Genomic DNA, 23,364 nt, shown 5'->3' with positions numbered 1-23,364 from the left:
TTGCCTTCCTTTTTAAGGCTGAGTAATATTCCATTATACTGACATATCACATTTTGCTTATCTGCTCATCCTTTGATGGACCCCCTTGAGTGCTCCCACCTCTTAGCTATTGGGAATTGTGCTGCTATGACTACGGGTGTATGAATATCTCCTCAGGACCTGCTTTCAATTCTTTTGAGTCTATGCCCCTGAAGTGGAATTATTGGATTAGGTATGCATTTTTCTCCTTACTATATGAATGATGACACAGAGGCCCTGGGATCTCTTGAAACTTGCCCCTGGTCCCATGAGCAGAAGGCACAGAACAAGGTCTGACTCTAGACTCTAGCCTGTGCTCATTTTCATCCCATTCTGAGGATCAGCTTTACCTGAGTAATTGAAGAATACACCCAACTTTAAGTTGGGAAATTGGGGATTACATTTATGCCTACTCTTGGGAGCTGCTGACTTTGTGGTTTACATAATTGGAAATGGAAGATGGCTCAGAGCTCTGTTCTATCCAAAGCTCAAGTTACACAAGTGGTTGACAACAATAAATTGGCTGAATTCTTTTCTGAACAGCAGATTCCAACATTGTTCTGCATTTGTTGCCGTTTTGCAATGATTAAATGCTAACAGAAGTCCTGGGTGGATTGTTTTAGAATTAGCTGACCAAGGACCTACTTATAATTCCTTAACCTTGAGCACATCAGTATTCAAAGGCAATTTTAACCCGAGCTGTTTGACTATGAAATTGTAATGTATGCCAGTCACCATATTGCCAAATAGTTTTAAATCCATATTAAGATTTTAAATGGAATTTAGTGAGTCTGATTTTGTAGTGGTTCGAAGATCAAGATGCGTGGGGAGAAAAGAAATTATTTCTTTATTTCCTTTCTAACCTTATTGTCTTTTATGATTATTGTTTTTTTTTAGAATTATTTATTTATTTTAGAAAGAATGAGAGCAAGAGCATGAACAGTAGGGAGGGACAGAAGGAGAGGGAGAGAAATCCTCAGGCACAGTCCCTGCTGAGCATGGAGCCTGGTGCAGGGCTCGATCTCACAACTCTGAGATCATAAACTGAGCCAAAGCCAAAAGGCAGATGCTCAACCAACTGAGCCACCCAGACACCCCTGTCATTTATTCATGATCATCAGTTGAAGTGACACTTGGGATTTGTGTGGTGTGGATGGTGGGGATAGAGATGCTCTGTATGCATGGAAGGAGAAGAAATAGTAACAGGGTGAGGGGAAGGGCAGGGAAGACGGAGGAGGGAAGATTACAATGATCTTATACCTGGATGGATACTGAGGGCCATTTAGGCCCTTTGCTTCGTTAAGGGGGAGGTCCAGATGCAGAGAAGTTGGGTGGTTAGCCCTGCTGTGTGGTGGGTAATGGTTCTGCTGGAACTCCTGCAAGTCACATCACTGTCATTCCAGGGCTCTCCAGACTTCCATATACCTATTTGTACCTGCTCAAAAGTTATTTTGGGGCCCAGGCAGGGAAAGAAGGGTACGCTCCAACTGGGTCATTTAAGGAGAGTTTTGTAAAGGAATTGCAGGACAAGATTAAGGGGAAAGGTTAGGGACAGTGCAGTATGCCAGGATACATACATAACCTGTGAGTTGCCTCTATGATCCCTGGGTTGGAAAGAGTGGGATACAGGAGTAGCTGCCAGAACCTGGACAAGGACAACTCTAGGCAGAGGGCTGCCGGATAGGAGCCACGAACTTTGGTGATTAGGTGGTGGCCTATATCCGTGACTACTATTTCTGGAGAAAGAATGGTCCACATTGCAATCTGGCCACTTTTCCTGGGCAATTATACACCTTAATTTTAATGGGGTTCATTCTCATCGGTACAATGAATTATGGTAGATCCTGTAGAATTTCATTTCAATTGGGCACTGAAACCATACCTGAGGGGACACCTGGGTGGCTCAGTTGGTTTAAGCATCTGCTTTCAGCTCAAGTTGTGATCCCAGGATCCTGGGATTGAGCTCCAGGTTGGGCTCCCTGCTCAGTGGGGAGTCTGCTTCTCCCTCTGTCCCTTGCCACTCTGCTCATGCTCTCTCTCAAATAAATAAAACAAAAAATTAACAACAACAACAAAAAGAAACAATAACATGAGACTGGGTGTGACCCAGGTTGGCAAAAAGGCTTTATGCACAGAGCCATGCATTCCTTTGGAGGGGCACATAGGTGCTAGTTGTGTTGGGGTCGTCTCCTGAATAGTCTCTTCTGAACCCTGGTATGGGAGGAGAGTTGACTTTCACCATTAAGTGCTGTTCTTTATATCAGTTTCATTAACTTATGCAGCAGATAAATTATATTCTTCATTATTCGGCAATCCATAGTCTTTAAAAAGTTTTTTTATTTATTTTTAAAAGATTATTTATTTATTTATCATTTATTTATTCATAGAGGCACACAGAGAGAATGAAAGGCAGAGACACAGGCAAGAGGGAGTAGCAGGCTCTATGCAGAGAGCCTGACGAGGGACTCGATCCAGGGTCTCCAGGATCATGCCCTGGGCTGCAGGTAGTGCTAAACTTCTGCGCCACCGGGGCTGCCCTAAATATTTTTTTTTTAAGATTTTATTTATTTATTCATGAGAAACAGAGAGACAGAGGGGTAGAGACACAGGCAGAGGGAGAAGCAGACTCCATGCAGGGAGCCCGATGTGGGACTCAATCCTGGGTCTCTAGGATCATGCCCTGGGCTGAAGGTGGCACTAAACTGCTGAGCTACCCAGGATGCCCGTATTTTTCAAAGATTTTATTTATTTATTCATAAGAGGCAGAGAGAGAGAGAGAGAGAGAGAGAGAGAGAGAGTCAGAGACACAGGCAGAGGGAGAAGCAAGATCCATGCAGGGAGCCTGACACGGGACTTGATCATGGAACTCCAGGATCACACCTTGGGCGGAAGGCAGGTGTTACACTGCTGAGCCACCCAGGGATCCCCTCTTTTTTTTTTAAGATTTTATTTATTTATTCATGAGAGATACACAGAGAGAGGCAGAGACATAGGCAGAGGGAGAAGCAGGCTCCCTGGGGGGTGCCCAATGAGGGGGTCAATCCCAGGACCCTGGGATCACAATCTGAGCCAAAGGCAGATGCTCAACCACTGAGCCACCCAGATGTGCTAGCAATCCATGGTCTTAATTCAGTAGATTATTAGGGAGTCTATTTTCTGTCACTCCTATGATTTTATTGTATGGGGGCTAAATAGAAGTGAATGGACAAACATTGTGTCTTTCTTTCTTAATTGGTAGGCCAAAGTCTATACAGGCTCTGAGAAGTATGCGTTTCTGAAGTCAGATTATGTCAGCTTGAGTCCTAGATCTCCATTTGTCTAGCTATTGGGCTTTAGACAAGCTACCTTCAGGTTCAATTCTCTTACATGTAAGATTGAGTAAAGGTGTATCAGTTAGGACTAAGTTCAAGAGTACAAACCAGAACATCCCAAATAATAGTGACATAGTCACCTATGAGTTTATTTTTCTCTTGTATAAAATAAATCTGGTGGTAGACTGGCATAGCCTGGGATAGTAACTCAAAGATTTTATCAGAGACCTAGGTTTCTTTCATTTTCATCCTCTACCATCTTTAGTTTGAGTTTCCCATATATAGATGACAAGATGGCAGCTGGTGCTCCAGCCATCTCACCCAAACTCTTAATATAGGGAGAAATAGAAGAGGACAAAGGGGCACATACAATCATCCTGTCCCCCTTTCTGCAGGCTTGACTCACCCACTCCCGTTTTTTTATCCCATTGGCCACTGCAAGGTAAGCTGGTAAATTAGTGCTTTCACTGGGCATAGTGAAGTTTCATATAACATAGGGGCTTCTTGGGGATCCCTGGGTGGCTCAGCGGTTTAGTGCCTGCCTTTGGCCCAGGGTGTGATCCTGGAGACCCAGGATTGAGTCCCATGTTGGGCTCCCTGCATGGAGCCTGCTTCTCCCTTTTCCTGTATCTTTCTCTCTCTCTTTCTCTGTGTCTCTCATGAATAAATAAATAAAATCTAAAAAAAACAAAACAAAACAAAAAAAACAGGGGCTTCTTCTAAGGAAGAAAGGGAGATGGATGTTGGGTAGGCAACTTTCAGACTGCCAGAGCAGGTGGCGATAGACTTTTTCAACCTTCATGAAGTTGAGATGATAAATCCACAGAAAAGTGTTTAGCAAACTGGCTGACACTTGGGAAGCTTTCATTTCCCACAATATGTAATTATAATTGAATTCTAAAGCAACGGGATTGCTCTGAAAGTAATCAAATTAAACAGAACAACATGTATATGCTTTTACCTTCACAAGTAGTCACCTTGGAAGGCAACATAACATGTCCGTTAATTTTATAGTCAGAAATCAGTTCAGAGTCATTTTACTATTTATATAAAAACAATAGCGTTGTTGGGCACATCTCACCACCATCAGCTTCATCATCCATTATATTCAATAAAATTAGATTTGAATGGCATTCAAGGGACGACAGTTGTTGATGGGTAAGAGTATTTATTTTTAAAATGTTCAGTAGGCTTTATAGGGAATTCTGGTTCAGTTATCTCCGATTTCCAGAAGCCAGACTTGCACAGTTTCCACACTAATGGGAGATATTTATATGAACATAACTGAGGAAAGTATATGAAAAACGTATTTGAACTAACCATGAAGATGAGTGCAGTCGAAAGTGCTTAATAGGGGCACCTGGGTGGCTCAGTTGGGTCAGTGTCTGCCTTTGGCTCAGGTCACCATCCCAGGGTCCTGGGATCAAGTTCTGCATAGGGCTCGCTGCTCAGCCAGAGGTCTCCCTGTCCTTCTGCACCTCCTCCTGCTCATGCTTTCTCTCTCTAACGCTCCCAAATAAATAAAATCTTTAAAAAAATAAAAAATAAATAAAGTACTTAATAGGCTTCATATACTAACCTTTGTTGAGATATTCATGGTGATTTATGCTTATATCTGAAATTGGACAGTGATCCATTGGAATTATACAGATATTCTCATTCCCTTATTGAAGGTGGCTGGAAGTTTGTATAGGAGAAATGCATCTCTGTATCTTAGGACTAAGTTCAAGAGTACAAACCAGAACATCCCAAATAATAGTGGCATAGTCACCTATGAGTTTATATGGCAACAATGCTTTATAAAGTAAACATGTGAGACTCATTTACATACTTGATCATGCAATGATTTTCATAAAGTAGGCCTATTTTATATATTGCATTTAAGACCAAAAACTTGTCATGATGTGAGTTCTGGTCTTTTGTTGGTCAACTTGAGGATAGGTGTTATATTACACAGTCTACCCTGTCATATTGTCTATTCTGACATCATCACCTGTAAAATCTAGAGGTGACCTCAGCTATCTCCTGGCCTCATTTAAAATTTTATAGGTGAGGCTGCTGAGGCTCAGAATTTAAATGACTTGCTTGAGATCTCTTAGCTAATATATGATAGAGCAGGTACAAGAACTCAGCTTGTCCAGGTCCTGATGCCAGGCCTCTCTCCTTATACCAGATTCCTTCTTACTCACTTCAGGGTTGACATGGTTCTATAAGTTTTCTCCACCTAGGACAGAGGAGAGGAAAACACTGGGTCTGAGAATTGTAAATCTTGGCTTCTCAAGTGTAGTGAGACAATGATTATAACTTCTCTGCCAATATCCATTCTTCTCTTCCTTCCACAACTCCCAAGTTTTTGCTGCCTGATGAGACTACATATCCTAGCCCCCCTTGCAGCATGGTACAGGCAAGTGGCTGTTCTGGCCAATGGGGTGTGAGAGAAGGTGAGAGGGTACAACTTCGATACCGTGCCCTGTTCTCCATTCCTTTCCCACCAGTTGGGAAGATGACCCTGAAGTAGACACCTCCCATGACAAGATGGAAGCCACATATTGAGAATAGCAGAGCTGCCCTAACTATCTCTAGACTATTTTTTCCCCCCAAGATTTTATTTATTTATTCATGAGAGACACACAGAGAGAGAGGCAGAGACACAGGCAGAGGGAGAAGCAGGCTCCATGCAGGGAGCCCAACGTGGGACTCAATCCCAGGGTCTTCAGGATCATACCCTGGGCCGAAGGCGGCGCTAAACTGCTGAGCCACCTGGGCTGCCCTAGACTATTACTACATGAGACAAAACCAAAAATTCTGTCTTTGTTTATACCACTGTGTGTGGGGTACCCTTGTTATAGCAACGGTGACTATACCCTAACTAGCACCCCTTGGTGTCAATCACATCGTTCTGTGATACAGTGAGAAGCAAAGTAAGGTCCAAGTTGCAATTCACTGAGGCCATTTTTGCTTAGGCGCAGATTTTAAACTTACGTCCTTATTTTATGTCAGATTAAGCATTCGTGCTACCAGTCAAAGTGGTTCACTACAAGGAGCATTGATGGGGGAGCTGGATCCAGGCTTCTCACATTACCTTGCTGCTAACTTTCAAAGCGCCTCCATGGCATGCTTCCTTACAGGATGGAGATACGTTGTTCAGTTACCTCCCAGAAAAAAAATGGTTGTGAAGCATTTGGCAAATGCATCTTCTGCCTATAATGCTGAACAAATACAGTAGTAGCTTTCTTGGCACCTCCTGAATCTCTAAGGATTTATAGATTGGCCTTTTTATTTGAAGGGGGCTCGACTGGCATGACTCACCTGAGCTGATGAACTCTCTCTGTCTTAACCTTTAGGATTTAGTGCAAGTATGATCCTTTCCTCTATCTTTGTTAACAGCACCATGATGAGGAAGACATCTGAGCCATGGACAGGGAACCTGGAGGACCCCAGCTGACCATTTTCTCTCTCTTTTTTTTTCTTCCAGAAGTGGTCTTTGTGTCCATGTTCTGGTGATTGTCTGAACCTAGAAGTGTTAAGTGAAGGAGACTTGCTTCTGAAACCTTTCTGATGTGACCAACATCACATTTGTAAGAATCACCAAGTTGCAATCACGTTTTTGGCACTAATTCCCAGGTTAAGTCTCTGTGTCGTACATATGATAGCTCATGATGACGGCTGGACCAGACTCCTGATACTTTGCCTTGAAGACCTTTACTTAAGTAAGTGACTCCTGACCCTTTTATTTCAGCACTTTCTGAACTTTGCCAGAAAGTGTTTGCTTATGCCAGGCAGTCCTTAACATTTCCCTCTGGGCAAACTTGGGTCTTTGGTTCAGTTACTTTTGACCAATTAATCCTTCTTTTATCCTAAGCATCTCTATAAGGGAGAGACCAGGAACACTTTCAAGAGCAGACCCTTTTTTCAAAGGAGCATAAATTGTTAGAGCATGTAACAGTATGTGAGAACACAGTCCAAGCACATTTTTAACACGAACTACAACAACTGATGTCAGAACAATGAGTGGACAGCATTGTTGCCATAATAGCCCTGCATGGAAATGATTGGTTGTTATCAAAACCCGCTCACCATGTTGGAATACGTTTGGGTGAAATGAACAAGGCTGTTATTTTTCACTGTCTGTACGGGGCTCATCACTGTGTCATGTTCTCTGTGATGTGGATAGAAGGGAAGAAGGTAATGATGTGGGCTGGGAGAGGAAAGAGTGGAAAGGTCTGGATTCATGGCTGCTATATGCTACAAATATATCATCAAAAAAAAGATTTATTTACTTGAGAGAGAAAGAGAGAGAGAGAGAGCAAGTTGGGGGAAGGGTTGAGGGAGAGGGACAGAGACTCTCAAGCATACTCTGTGCTGAGCACAGAGTGACATGGGACTCTATCTCACCACCCTGAGATCATGACCTGAACTGAAACTAAGAGTCAGATACTTAACTGACTGAGCCACAAGTGCCCTAGTTGTATTATTTAACCTCATGAAGATTGTGTCACTTAATTTTCTCTGTAGCCCTGCATGGTAGGTAGCATCCCAAATGTATGGAGGAGGAAGTTGAGATTCAGAGAGGCTAAGTAACATTCAGTTAAAAGGTGTTGGAGAGGTGTTGGTGTTGGAGCCTGGCTGGCTCAGTTGGTAGAGCGTGTGACTCTTGATCATGGGATTATGAGTTCAAACCCCATGTTGGACATAAAAGCTTACTTAAAAAAAAAAATGTTGGAGAGAAAATCTGAATCTATATTCGCCTGACTCCAAAATCCTTACTCTTGCCATGATACCATATTTGCTTCCTGGTGAATAGAAAGTGTGCCAGAGGGAGGAAAAAAAAAAAAAAAAAAAACCCAGATAGCAAAGTCTGTTATCCCAGCCAGTTTAAACAGATGCCAACTTGGAACACGCTCAATTTAGGAAAAGTAGAGAGAATGAAGAGCTACCTTGCAGCATCCTTGGAGAAAACCAGATGTAGGAATAAGAAGTATAGCAAGAATGCTTGTATTAGAGAAAGGAGTCAATTACACAGGGTATGTGATGTAAACTTGGAAAAAACAGGAAAGCTACAGCTGAATACTTAGATTCACAAAGTAACAAGGTTTACTACTTTTTAAAAATAGTAAAGATTGGGACACCTGGGTGGCTCAGCCGTTGAGTGTCTGCCTTCAGCTCAGGTCATGATCCTGGGGTCCTGGGATCGAGTCCCATGTCGGGCTCCCTGCATGGAGCCTGCTTCTCCCGCTGCCTGTGTCTCTGCCTCTCTCTCTCTCTCTCTCTGTGTATCATGAATAAATAAATAAAATCTTTTAAAAAATAGTAAAGATTTTATTTATTTGAGAGAGAGAGAGAGAAGAGAGAGAGATTGTGCCTACCAGTGGGAGGAGGGGCAGAAGGAGAGGGAGAAGCAGACTCCCTGCTGAGCAGGGAGCCCAATGTGGGGCTTGATCCCAGGACCCTGAGATCATGACCCGAGCTGAAGGCAGGACACTTAACTGACTGATCCACCGAGACACCCCCAAGATTTACTTTTATTAAAAACCCACTAATGATTTAGTGGGTTGAGACCCTTTGGAACCTTGGTGGGACATGAATGTTTGCATTTGAGAGGGGTATTAATCTTTGGGAACCAAGAGACAAAATCTTAATACAGCTGTCCAAGATTTTGACCCTTGGTATATATACTCCATCTCTCAGTTATTCGCTCCAACACTAGTCTAGGTAATCCTGTGAAAAGATTTTGCAGGTATAACTAAAGTCCCACATCAGCTGACTTTAAGATAGGGAGGTTTCCAGGGGGACTGACCTAATTACAAGTCCTTTTAAAGCAGACTTTTCTCCGTCTGGTTGTAGAAGAGGAAGAAACAAACATCTCTGTTGTGAACTGCCCGTGGGGGTCGATGCTGGCCAACAGGAGCCACATGGCAAGGAATTGTGAGACAGCCTCTAGCTCCTGACAGTGGTCCTGGCTTGACAGCAGGGTGGAAAATGAAGACCTTAGGCCTACACTCATAAGTAAATGAATTACTGCTAATAATCTGTGAGTTTGGAAGAGAACCAAGCCCCGGATGAGTACACAGCCCTAGCTGACACCTTGATTTTGGTCCTGTGAGACCTTGAGTAGAGGATGTAGTTATTCCGTGTCCAGACTTCTGACCTCTAGAAATAATGAGATAATAAGTAGATGCTGTTTTAAGCCAGAAAATTGTGGTGGCTTGTTATGCAGCAACAGAAAACACACACATTCCATTTTGCTGGTTCCCTGTAGAAGCCATGAAGAAGCTATGGCAAGTCTTTTGCTCTATGAGCAAATTGATGCACAAATAAGCGTAAATACCTTGCTCAAGTTCGTTTAACTCATTGATCATAGAGCTGGGAGTAGACTGGTTCTTTGGGATCTGATAGTAAATAAAGAACTTTTAGCTCGACCCTTGCTTGCACATCCTGACATGCTCATGCATGCTCTCATTACCAGGGCGATGCATTTGATCATGTTTTGGTTCAATGAAACAAGTGGTAATAAGGGGAAGAATGTGGCAGGGGAAGAAGTCAGGAGAGGGGCGATAGGGATCCCATGCACCTCTTCCTGTGATTCCTAGACTCTGCGTGAGCACAGGCTCTTAGGTATATACCTGTGGAGAGAGCCTCCTTTAACCTCTTGTCCATACTCTTGGGTCTAGTCTATAGTATCTTCTGATGTAAGGGTTTATAGTCTTTATCATTTATTTTAATTATTTTATTTTATTTTTTTAAGACTTTATATATTTATTCATGAGAAACAGAGAGAGGGGCAGAAACACAGGTAGAGGGAGAAGCAGGCTCCATACAGAGAGCCTGATGTGGGACTCGATCCCTGGACTCCATGATCACACCCCAGGCTGAAGGCAGATGCTAAACCGCTGAACCACCCAGGGATCCCTATCATTTTTTTTTTTTTTAATGAAAGACTTATGGCTAACCATGTATTATATCTGTGTGTGTGTGTGTGCCTGTGCATATGGGTATGTATCAAATTCTCCAGTGGTTCCCTGGGAAGCCCTTGAAAATCTGTTGCTGCTTCAGATGGGATGAGAGGAAGAGGAGGGCTCATGTCTCCGTTTTCCTTTCTTTGTCTTAGCTGTGTTCATGGCTGTCCTGAATAAAGACTATGTTCCAACTTCCTTGTGGTCAGGTACAGTCATGTGACCAAGTTCTGATCAATGGATTTTGGGGGAGAAATGATGTGTGCTGTCCCAGGCAGCATTGTTAATACAAGGTGAATGTTGTATCCTCCTCTTGGTTTGCCCCCCCTCCTCCCGCACTTCCTTCAGCTGGAATTGAGATGTAGCGGTGCTCCACTCTGGACCAGATGGCCGACTACAACATCCAAGAGATGGTGGAGCAACAAATCAGAAGGACTTTCGTCATCGAGCCAGTAGCTGCCAGACAGCTTTGGATGGCTCAAGCCTGGACTGTTATGTGAGAAAGAAGAAAATTCTTACCTGTTTGAGCCACTCTGACTTTAGATCTTTGTTACATCAGCCACACTCAGTACCTAAGTCCTCACTAATGCATTTGCTTACCAAAGCATCTGGGAACAGTATGTGCATTATTCAAATGTAACAATACGTGTAAGAGCTTGTACAAATGTAGCTTTACCTGTTACTGTCAGTGATTTGGATGATGACTTGCTGCTTTGTTCTCTTCCACTTTTCTCTGACTTATTCCTCCTTTTAAAGAACCTAGCTCCAGCGTTACCAACTTTGGTCTTTCTGGGTCGTTCAACGTCCTCCCTTGTGTGGTCTTGAGACCCCTTGCGCATGGCTCTGCAGTGGTACCCGGCCTCCTGTGGTAAGATTTCTCCCATCTTGGGTCTACCTGCCTTGGATGGAAATGGCCTGGGTCTCACAGGGCTGTGGACTCCCTTAGGGCAGGGCTGACTCCTGTGCAACCAGAGAGCCTGCTGCATATTAAGTCCACGACACATATTTGTGTTAAGTGATCATACATATGAATGAAAGAAGACATGGAGGAATGGATTGTAAACCAGAGCGTTTACAACGACTGTCTCCTTGTTACTGCTGAAAACTCACTTCTTTATGCCTGATGTCGGCACACTCGGGACTCTGCAATATGGATGTCTGATATAAAATGGGGTTTTATTTGGGAGGGACACACTACACAGTTAACATTAAATGCCCTTTATTTTTCGTACAATTGGAGCTTTCAAATCAAGTCATAGTCATATAACTTTTCATCTCCTTTCTCTCTTGCTCTCCTTGTCTGTTTCCTTCCACCCTCAGGAAAATCCCCCTATCTCTATCCCTTTATTTTCAAGAAGCAATCATGTAGTAAATCCCATCCCACTGAGTCAAATTTAGGTCATCTTTTATTTGGTCAAAATATAGTCTTCCTGGCAAGTGGTATCACTATTATTCAGGAACACACATATTGTTTTACTTACAGCTCTGTAGTATTTTATGTTCTCATATAAATGTTATGCCTGGATTATAGCTGAAGCAAACTGGACTCCATTTATTTGAAAAAATAATGGGGAATCAGGTTTATTCTATCCACCTTCCTGACAGTTTCCTATTTCTCAAAGGGGCCCTTGCACGGGCTGTGTGGTGCTGTTCTGCAAACAGGCTCTCCTCCGATTCTCAGGGATGGCTTTCCTATCAGCCTGCAGCAAGCCCTCCGTGGGAGAGGGGATGACGCCACCAGGCAGGGAGGGAGGGAAAGCTGCTTTGCTGGGCTACTTGTAGAGACGGTGGTGGACAAACCATCAGGTTCTCTCAGTTAAGGTCTTGGAAGGGTGTTAGTAAAATGGTGACACTTTCTTTGGGCAAGGTGTTCAGCACAGATGGAAGACTGCAGGCCTGAGTGTGGATTTGTGCAACCTCATCGCCACTACCCTGTAGTCAGAGAGGGACTGTTTAGGAGTGTGTGTGTGTGTGTGTGTGTGTGTGTGTGTGTGATTACTTTGCCTGAGCTTCCCCTCACTAGCAAATGGTGAAGCCAGAATAGCAGTCTGGCCCTAAAATCCAGGCTCTGTCTGCCATACTTCTCAGTTTTTCTAAACACACGATTGCCTATTCCACTTCTCTATTTACAACATGTTACCTTGTACTTATACATGTATATACATATGTATATACACATATTGCTATTTTTATGGTTATGTGTGCAGGAACATAGCTCTGGAACTTCTTTCACAGAATTACACAAATAGGAACTGCATTCTGGAACCTTGTTTCTGACAGAACTCAGTTGCCTGTGTAATGAGACACTGTGCTACGTACACATGAAATTGAATGTTCAAATCAAATAGGAAAATGTGCTCACTGATGCACAGCGTTCCTCTCCTCCTGAAGCAGCAGGAGCCACGTTTTCATCAGGTGCCTTAGTCGAGTGGTTGTGCCTTCCCCGGGCTCTGAAGGAAGGCCAGCGTGTCCCATAGGCACACACCCAGGAGGACTACCAGGAGAGAAGGGCAGACAGGGCAGCAGTAGATGCAGGATTCCCTGGATTAGGACACCGTATGATGACATGATAACTTGATCTCATCATTCTTCTCAACTCCTCTGGTCTGGGGGATGGTGGATGGATAACTCTAAACCCAGGCTCCCATCAGACTGTCTACGTGGACACACAGAGGAAGCAAGGGACAGAGGGTATGATTCCAGACAGCAGAGTCTAGGGTGCTAAGAGTACATGCTAGTGTCAGTTGACTTAGGTTCCAAGCCTTGGTCCATTACTTTCGTGACCTTAGACAAATTACAACAATACTCAGTGCCTCAATCTTATGCTGTGTCATAGGGTTTGTGTGAGAATTTGGTAGGATAAAAATATGAATACTGCCTGGAACAGAGTAAGCTTCCAGTGAATATAGCTAATATTATCATTAAAACATGGTCAGAAAAAAAAATAAAAAAATAAAAAATGGTCAGGATGGATAGTTTCTCACAGATTATTCTTTTTACCAGTGCCTGATAGATTGTGTTAAAACATTTGTTTATACCTTTTGAAGGCATATCACTAGACACTACGTGTTACTATTTATTAAAATTCTGGTTTGTTGAGTTAAAAAATTAAACCTCAAACTTCCAGTAATTTTTGCTTAACCTGTTACATTTAAGAGTATTGCTAAGTGGGGCAACTGGGTGGCTCCGTCGGGTAAGCATCTGCCTTCAGCTCAGGTCATGACCTCAGGGTCCTGAGATTGAGCCCTACATCAGGCTCCCTGCTCAGTGGGGAGTCTGCTTCTCCCTCTGCCCCTCACCCTGCTCACGCTCTCTCTCTCTGGCTTTCTCAAATAAATACAATCTTTAAAAAAGAAAACAAAACAGAAAGAGTATTGCTAAGGAATCATGGTAGATTCACAGAACATAGGTATCTGGTTTTATACATGTACACACACACATATTTGTGGTAAAAAGCACATAACTACATCTAAACCATTTTAAGTGTACAGTTCAGTTATGCTGCTATATTCACATTGTTGTATGAACTCTAGAACTTTTTATCTTGCAAAACTGAAACCTTATACTCACTAAACAACTCCTCTCTTTCCCCTTCCCTTAGCCCCTGGCAACCACCATTCTGCTTTCTGTTTCTATAAGTATGACTATTCAAGATCCCTCATATAAATGAAATCATACAGTATTTATCCTTTTGAGTCTGATATATTTTCCTTAGCATAACGTCCTTAAGGTTCATCTATGTTGTGGCATGTCATGGGATTTCCTTCATTTTTAAAGACTGAATAATATTCCATTGTATGGCTGTAACATCATCCTTATCTATTCGTTGTTGATAGACATTAGGATTGTTTCTGCTTCTTGGCTATTGTGAGTAATGCTGCAATGAACATGGATGTGCAAATATCTTTCTGAGATCCTGCTTTCAATTTTTCTGGATATATACCTAGAAGTGGGATTGCTGGATCATATGATAATCCTTTTTTTTTTTGAATTTTATTTATTTATTCATGAGAGAGAGAGAGAGAGAGAGAGGCAGAGGCACAGGCAGAGGGAGAAGCAGGCTCCATGCAGGGAGCCCAACGTGGGATTCCATCCCAGTTCTCCAGGATCATCCCCTGGACTGAAGGCGGCGCTAAACCGCTGAGCCACCGGGTCTGCCCTAAACCTACTTCTTAAAAAAGATTTATTTACTTATTTGACAGAGAGATAGGAAGAGAGAGAATCTTAAGCAGACTCTCCACTGAGCACAAAGCCCGATGCAGGGCTCAATCCCATGACCCTGAGATCATGACTTGAGCCAAAATCGAGAGTCGGACACTCAACTGACTGAGCCATCCAAGCATCCCTGATAATCCTAATTTTAGTTTTTGGAAGAACCTCCATACTGGTTTCCATAGTGGTAACATTTTATGCATCGTACATTCCCACCAACAGAGCAAGAGGGTTCTATTTCCTCTACATCCTTACTGACACTTGTGATATTCTGTTTTTTAGGTAGGAGCCATCATAAGGGCTATGAGGTGATATCTAATTGTGGTTTTCATTTGCATTTCTTTGATGACTAGTAATGTTGAGTACTTTTCATGTGCTTTTTGGTCACTTGCATATCTTCTTCAGAGAAATGTCTATTCAAGGCCTTTGCCCATTTTAAAAAATGAGTTACATGAGTTTTTGTTGTTGAGTTGTAAGAATTCTTTATGTATTCTGGCTATTAACCCAATATCAGATATATGATTTGCAATTATTTCTTCCCATTAGGTAGGCTGCCTTTTCACTCTATGGATTGTTTCCTTTGGTGTGCAGAAGTTTTTAAGTTTGGTACTGTCCTATTTGTCCATTTTTCCTTTTGCTGCCTGTGCTTCTGATGTCATATCTAAGAAATGGCCAAATCCAATGTCATGAAACTTTTCTCTTTGTTTTCTTATAGCAGTTTCATGGCTTTATGTATACTGTTTAATGTGTAAGTCTTTAATCCATTTTGAGTTAATTTTTTTTAAGATTTTATTTACCCATTTGAGAGGGGGAGACAGAGCATGAGCAGTGGGGAGGAGACAGAGGAAGAGGGAGAAGTAGGCTCCTCATTGAACAGGGAGCCCAACGTGGGGCTGGATCCCAGGACCCTGAGATCATGACCTAAGCTGAAGGCAGATGCTTAACCAACTGAGCCACACAGGTGCCTGAGTTAATTTTTGTATATGGCATAAGGCAAGAGTCTTCATTCTTTTGTATGTTTCTCCAACATCATTTGTCGGAGAAACTTCTGTATTGGGTGGTCTTGGCTCTCTTGTTGAAAATCATCTGACCATATACTTAAGGTCTGGCTCTCTGTTTTCTTTTACTGGTCTCTGTATTGTCTAGGTCAGGGCCATACTATTTTATTACAGTAGCTTTGTAATACATTTTGTAGTTAGGAAGTGTGAGGCCTCTAACTTTATTATTTTTTTTTTCAAGATTGGTTTTGCAGTTCAGAGTCCCTTGATTCTATATCAATTTTAAGGTTTTTTTTTTTCCTGTTTCTGCAAAAAATTGTCCTTGGGGTTGTATTGAATCTATACATACATATATATATATACATATATGTGTGTGTCTCTTTAAATATTTATTTATTTATTTATTATTTATTTATTTATTTATTATTACTTACTTACTTACTTATTTTAGTAGATTCTATGCCCAGTGTAGAGCTCGATGCAGGGCTTGGACTCACGACCCTGAGATCAACACCTGAGTTGAGATCAAGTGATCAAGTCAGTTGCTTAACTGGGTGAGCCAACTCACCCAGCCAACCAGGTGCCCCTGTATGTATATACTTTTAAACAAAGGATTATAATAACAACATGGATATTTGTTAAATGTTGGGTGTATATATATATATATTAGTTTCCTCAGGGCTTCCATAACAAAATACCACAAACCAGGTGGCTTAATAACAGAAAGTTAGTCTCTCATAGTTTTGGAGTCTGGAAAAGTGCTGGCAGGGCTGTGCCCCCTCCTCCTAGCTTCTGGTGGTTTGCTGGCAATCCCTGCTGCTCCTTGGTTTATAGCTGCAGCGTTTCTAACTCTGCCTGGCCCATCACTGGGCTGTCCTCTCCCTGTGTGTTACTCTCCCCTCTTTATAAGGACAGCACGACTTTGTCGTAATAATTACATCTGGAAAGACCCCATTTCCAAATAAGGTTCCATTCTGAGGCACCAGGACTAGGACTTCAGCATATGTTGTTTGGAGGGACACAATTCAACTCATGACAGTATGTTTTGGGCACTATGCTAGGATCCACACATCTCCTTTACTCCTTATGATGACCTTAGGAAATTAACAGTTATTGCCTTCCTTATGTGGAGGAGGACATTGAGCTTTAGAGGAACTGCATGACTTGCTTAGGTTTTCCAGCTACTGGACAGTCCTCCAAACATTTGCCTTTGCAAGTAACCAGGCACTTAAATTTTTTTTTTTTTTTTTAGTATATGTACTGCCGAAGCGAGCACTAAAAATTTTTTTTTTAATTTAAAAAATCTTTTAAAGATTAATTTATTTGAGAGGGAGAGAGAGAGAGAGAGAGAGAGAGAGAGAGAGAGTAGAAGCAGGGGGAGGGGCAGAGGGAGAAGCAGGCTCCCGGCTGAGCAGGACTCAATCCCAGGACCCTGGGCTCCAGACATAAGCCTAAGGCAGACACTTAACCAACTGAAACACCCAGGTGCCTCTAACCAGGCATTTGATTTAGAGGAGAGACTTTGCTTTTAGGACCCTCTCATATGTCAGTATTTTAGTAATGGTTTTCGTTATGTTTCTGTTTGATCCAAAGATTTTTTTCAGATGGTTAGCTCACCTGGTCAGAAAGGTTTCTCAGAAGCTGGAGCAGGCCTGTCTGGTCAGATTTTTCCCCCCCATTCTTTTGGATATGAGTACAATGTGTGCCATTCAAGGGACTTTGGGTATTCACTCAGCAGTACAGAAAGGTCTAGAATCTAGGACTTAGAGACAACTCAGAGAAGACTAAAGACACACATGGGTGGTGATTTCCTAGTTGCACGGATGGTATCTATAATATTGGATACACAGTGATATATATAAGACTCAAGATGAACACATAGTTATTGCCTTTCACAAAGAAGAGAGAAAATGGGCCATCTGCTTCCATCTCTTCCCCTTCCTGATCCTCTACATCGCTAGCCTTCCAAAGACTGGGCAAATTGGGGAAATGGAGGCAATCCAGTGTTATTTTCCATCTTCACCTTAAAATTGCTTCCAGAAAAAAACAAGCCAGTGAAATAAGCATGTCTAGCTCTCCTCAGGACCACTCATATCTTAGCAGAATGCAAAGACAAAAGAATCGAACTAGATCTATTCTCCTGACCTCCTTTCTCAAAGCAAGACATTAAACATTTTTTACACATTTTTTTTAAATTAAAATTTATATACAAATCCACAAAGAAAAAGTAGATGGAATGGGAGGCCCCTTGGCTGCATCAGGGGTGTGGGAATCCTGGAGCAGTTCTGTTTGCTCCTCCTTACTCTTACTCTGTCCACACAGGCTGCCCCTCTCCCCTGTACAGAACCCTTGGGGCCCTGGGGAGCCCAGTTACAAACCACTGGTCCAGGTAACCATTTAAATGTTTTGAATAAAGAAAGATCTCTATGAGAAATAAAAGTAAGGGACAGAATAGCACATGTGGCATGGTCCCATTCCTCTTCTCAGTACTTGGCAGGTCCCAATGACTTATGTCTGTGTAAACATCCAGAGAAAGAACCAGAGGAATCTACAATTTCTGCGAGAACAGGTACTTCTAGGGAAAGGCAGAGAAATTAGAGAGAGGACACCAAGAGGGCTTTCAAACCTGAACTGTGTGCATTTTTTTTTCCTGCAGTGTTCATGCACTTAGATGTCATTTGCATAATTAAAAATAAATGGAAAAAGAACGAATTTTAAAAACGAAATGCCTATGTGTCTGTAACATAAGCATTTCACTTATCAACTCACATCATTTTATATTTATTTATTTATTTATTTAAAAGATTTTGTTTATTTATTTGAGATATTTATTTGTTTATTTGAGAGAGAGAGCATGGGAGGTGGGGTGCAGGGAGAGCAGAAGGAGAGGGAGAAGCAGACTCCCTGCTGATCAAGGAGCCCAAGCTGGGACACTGGGAGGCCACGCTGGATCCCAGGACCCTGGGATCGTGACCTGAGTGGAAGACAGACACTTAACCACCAGAGCCACCCCGGTGCCCCAACTCATATCATTTTAGGAGACTGTATTTGTTTGGGTCAAACAATAAGTTACTTCTTATTTATACACATCCATGTTCACACCAGTATCTCTTTGGTAGCTTGGAGATATTTGATCCATATAGCTCTGATTTATTTATATGTATCGACATAGCAAGATCCTCTACAGGACAGGCTGATACAAGACTGAAGTTGCCTTTCACAATATCGCTTTGCTTTTGCCTTTGTCTTCCCTCAATCAATAAGCAGTCACATTTTACCAAAGGCAGACTCTGGCCCAAGGATGTTTGGGGAGACTTTACAGAGAAGGGCATTCATCTCACGTCGAGAGAAGGTGTTTTACTTTTTCACTTACCTGGCAAGACAGGCCCAAGAATGAGAATCCCCTCAAGCCCAGAAGGAAACTGAGTGGACTATGTTTTTTTTTAGAAGGGTTTACAGCCTGCCCGAGATTTTACCACCTGCTGCCTAGCACAAGATTTCTATTTCCGAGAAGGCAAGGAGGAGGGCAAGATGAACAGTCTCACTGAATTGACTCCTAGTCTCTTGCTGCCATAGCTTCATGACAGTTAAAGCTCAATGATTCCGATTTGTTGTGATTTCTGTTAATATCTTGCCTCTGCCAAGGAAGAAGTGACTCTCAAAGTTCTGCTTCTCTTTCTCCACTCGTTCTCATTAACCTGTCTTCTCTGTGTACCTGCAGCCAAACTGTAAAAAGAGCTCAGAACCTATTATCTATGAGTTGGCAGAAATGTGGAGGGGTGCCCAGGAAAAGCGTTCATTCATTGACTCACATAGTGGTTTATTGAGTATCTACTATGTGCCAGCTACGTAATAGTTACACGGGATGTAAAGATAATTGCAACACGGTCCATGAGCTTACCCCCGAGGAGCCTGGCAGTCGGTAACATGTGGATATTTCTGAAGAATCACAGACCACGAATTCAGAGTCAGAAAGAAATCTGAAGGTATTACTGTCCACTTCATAGAAAGCTGGTCTTGATCTAGTTAATAAAGCTGAACACGGCTAGCTAGGTGGTAGATAGACATAGATCTAAATCAGTTAAAAACTGATATTATTATCAGTATTATATAGATCTTGATAAATTATGAATTACCCTTTAAAAAATTCCTGTTTCCTTTTTCTCATTGCTAGTGGCATGTGACTTTCTTTTTTCTTGTCAGATGAATTAGTTGATTGGGGAAAATTAATTTATTTGAGTCGTAGACAACCACACACACACACACACACACACACACACTGAGTCGTAGACAACCACACACACACACACACACACACACACACACAGAAGTTTGGGAATGTCCTCTCATATAAAAAGCACTGGTCCAGCTAGAAAGGCTATCGTTGGGACACCTGGGGAAATTTAAATTTAAATGTGGGTTGGCTGTACATTACAGCATTAACTTTCCTGGTGTGATAACTGTCGTAATTTTATGTGGTAGGTTGTCCTCATTCTCAGGAGGGCTGAGGTAAGATGTCATGATGTCTGCAAGAAACTCTTAAGTGAAATAGATGAAAAAATTAAGATAAATAGAAATAGCTAGAATTATTCAATTGGAGAGAGAGAGAGAAAGCAAATATGTACTTGGTAACAATTGGTAGCATCTGAGTGAGGACTATGTGGGTGTTTGTTATACCATTTTTGGAGCTTTTCTGTAGGTTCAAGAAACCCCATGGCATAGGGGTATAGCCTACCAATGGAACTTTGTCCAAGTTCCTGGCACCACTTGGACCTTTCATTATTGTACATATTGTGTTTAATCTCTAGCAAAATACTTGGGGGATATCATAGATTCTGGATCCATTGCCTTTCCTTCATTCTAACGTGTTCTGTTGGCTATGATCATTAAAACAACTGATGCCTACTGTTGGGATACCAGTTGTCTGTGATTCATTCTGAATCAAAGTCCTTATCATAGCTAAGTGCCATTGATTTATAGGATGCATCTTTAAAAAATATATATATATGCCACTATGAAAGAGTCTAAATTTTTTAGATGCCATTAACCCCAACTGCACAGTGATATCACAGATGTGAAAATTTGGAAAAAATTGCATCCAAGATCCAGTGAGACTTCACACATCACCAGGATTCTTACAAGGAGGCGCCAAGGCAAAGTGTAGGCAAGGAGAGGCTGACCAATGAGTGCTACCCTATCTGAGTAAGCGTCCGGGAGCCAGTATTCCTGGTAGGCAGTGCCTGGGAGTACCCATCACTGAAATGTAAAGAAACAGAACATGTGCCTAATATGAGTTTAGGCATCTTCATTTGGTCACTCCTCTTCCTGTCGGTGTCCTAAAAGTCAGGCCCTTTGCACACACCATCTCATTTTATCTTCACTACACCCTTGTAAGGTATTTATGATTATGCCCTCTTTGGAGACAGAGAAAGCTGAGGGCTAGAGACATTGCATGCCTTGCCCAGGGTCACACAGGAAGGAGGAGGTGGAGCTGTGTCTCTCAAGCAAGCAGACCGCTGTCAAAATCCACACTCTAACTGCTGTTCTGTACACTTTGCTCCAAATGCAAAAATAAATAAATAAATAAATAAAATAAAAAATAAAAAATTAAAAAAAGGCATGAAGAAAATGGCTGTGGTTATATAAAAATTTAAAAATATGAACACACATAAAGTGACATCTGGAAATCTGGGTCCTCTTGTCAGTGAGGTCTCCCCAGATGGTCTTTTATTAAAAAAGCCCCCCCCACCCCTTTCCTGCTCCCACATGCCCATCCTCCCTTCCTCTGCTTGTTTTCTCTCAATGGCACTTCTCACCATCACCATCCCCCCTACATCCTATTTATCTATCCTCCTCCTTGAATCTAAGTGTGAGAAGGACACTGTCTTCCATTCATTGCTGTGTCTCCAGCACCTACAGCAGTGTCTCTCACATAGCAGGTGCTCAGTACAGCAGGTACTGAATGGGGTCTAGTCCTGTGTTTGTCCCTTGGGAAGCCATTGGTCTGAACTTTCTTCCAACCAGCCTAGAATCCTCCTGCTCCCCCATCTGTATCAGCCCTTCTGTGCTTCCTTCCTGTAGCTCTTTACAATGGGACACGGTGCATCTTCACTTACCATTTCAGTCCCTCCCTCCATTGTTACCTGGTCAAAATTAAAGTTCTTGTTCCTCATTTGTCTTCAAAGCAGTGGTCTTCCTGGGATCATGACCTGAGCTAAAGGCAGACACTTAACTGACTGAGCCACCCAGGTGCCCCTAGGGTGTCATTTCTATCAGAATTTAAACCAACTTGAGTTTCTTTCATTTGAAGGGGGAAAACAACAACAACAACAAAAGACCCTAAGAATAAAGCATCAGCATCACCTTCCAATCAAACTTCAAAAGTTACATACATACATATGTGTGTATATATATGTGTATGTGTATAAATATATAAAAATATAAAATATATTGTGTATTATATAAAATATTATGTACAAATATGTATTATGTATCTTTGTATGTGTATATGATTTTTCACAAATGTACAAATGTGATCATATCATCATACTGTGCCTGAATATTTCATTTTGGAAAGGGGATGCTATTTTTGCTAATAAGAAATGGGGGCATTCAATTGTCTTTCTTATGTCATGCTTTTTGGCCTATAATTTCTGAGATGGGGCTCTGAGGTTTATCCTTCCGGGAAGGCCTTTTGTCTCTTTAGCAAGACAGTAGGTTTGACCCAACCTCACTAGTTCCCTGCCCTGACCCGCACCTCCTTCCAGTACACTCACCACACTGCTGCAGAGGGACGCCTCTAAAGGACCAATCTGAGACCTTTCCTAAGCTTTTCAATGAATCATCATTGTCTTCAGGGTGAATCTCAAACATCTTGATGTCTTTTGCAAGATGCAACTTAACTGTGTTCTCCCCACCTCCCACCTCTTGGGGCAGACTGTTATTGTTCTCAACGGTTTATGGCTACTTCCTGGGGGAGAGATTATATTTCCCCTGCCCCACTGGTGGCAAGTGTGGCCACATGTCTTGCTTTGGCCAGTGAAATGTGAGCAGCCATGGCATTTCCAGGCAGAAGTTTAATAGCCAGTGCCTGGCTCACTTTCCCTCCCTCCTGAGACCAATAATGTTCCATATAGAGCTTATTTCTACCATCTACTAGCTCCTGGGGTGAATACAAAATAAGCAGAGCTCCCTCTGGTTTTCAATGGCCAGGTAACATTAGGAAGAAGTCAATGCTTGTTATAAACCACTGAGATTTGGGGGTCATTTGTCACTGCGCTATAACCTCTTCTGTCCTGACTGAGGCACGTTTGCAACCTTATCTCGTCATTCCCTCTTTGCATCTTAAGCTCGAATCTAATCATGTTTCAAATGTTTTTGAGTCCACCCACTGTAAGAAATATATTTAACATGGTAACCTGGTACTTGCTTCAAGGATATACATAGATACACATGTAAATTGAACAAAAGCTCTGCGGAAAGATCCTTACTGTGTGCAATTCACTCCGATCTATTCTATTCTATTCTTCTATTCTATTCTATTCTATTCTATTCTATTCTATTCTTCTATTCTATTCCATTTAAGCAAAAAAGCTGGTCAGGACCCACTAAGTTGATTCCATGACTCATGGATGAGTCACAATCCTGTTTGGAGAACATTGCTTGACCCTATTGAAAAATTGCACTTCCGTTTACACACTCCTAAATGTTCTCCAGGGCTCTGTGAGAAAGGCACCTATTCTAGGAAAAAAAAAATCTTCTATTGTAGGGTGGCCTAAGTGGTCCCATAGCAGCTAGTAGTTCACTGTTTTATACTCAGCTCTTTTTCCTTCTTTTTTGTTTTTAATTGTGGTAAACAACAAACAACAAAAC

This window comes from Canis lupus, chromosome 35 (assembly GCF_003254725.2).
Source record: "Canis lupus dingo isolate Sandy chromosome 35, ASM325472v2, whole genome shotgun sequence".
Lineage (NCBI taxonomy): Eukaryota > Metazoa > Chordata > Mammalia > Carnivora > Canidae > Canis > Canis lupus.
Note: the sequence above shows the minus strand (reverse complement) of the source record.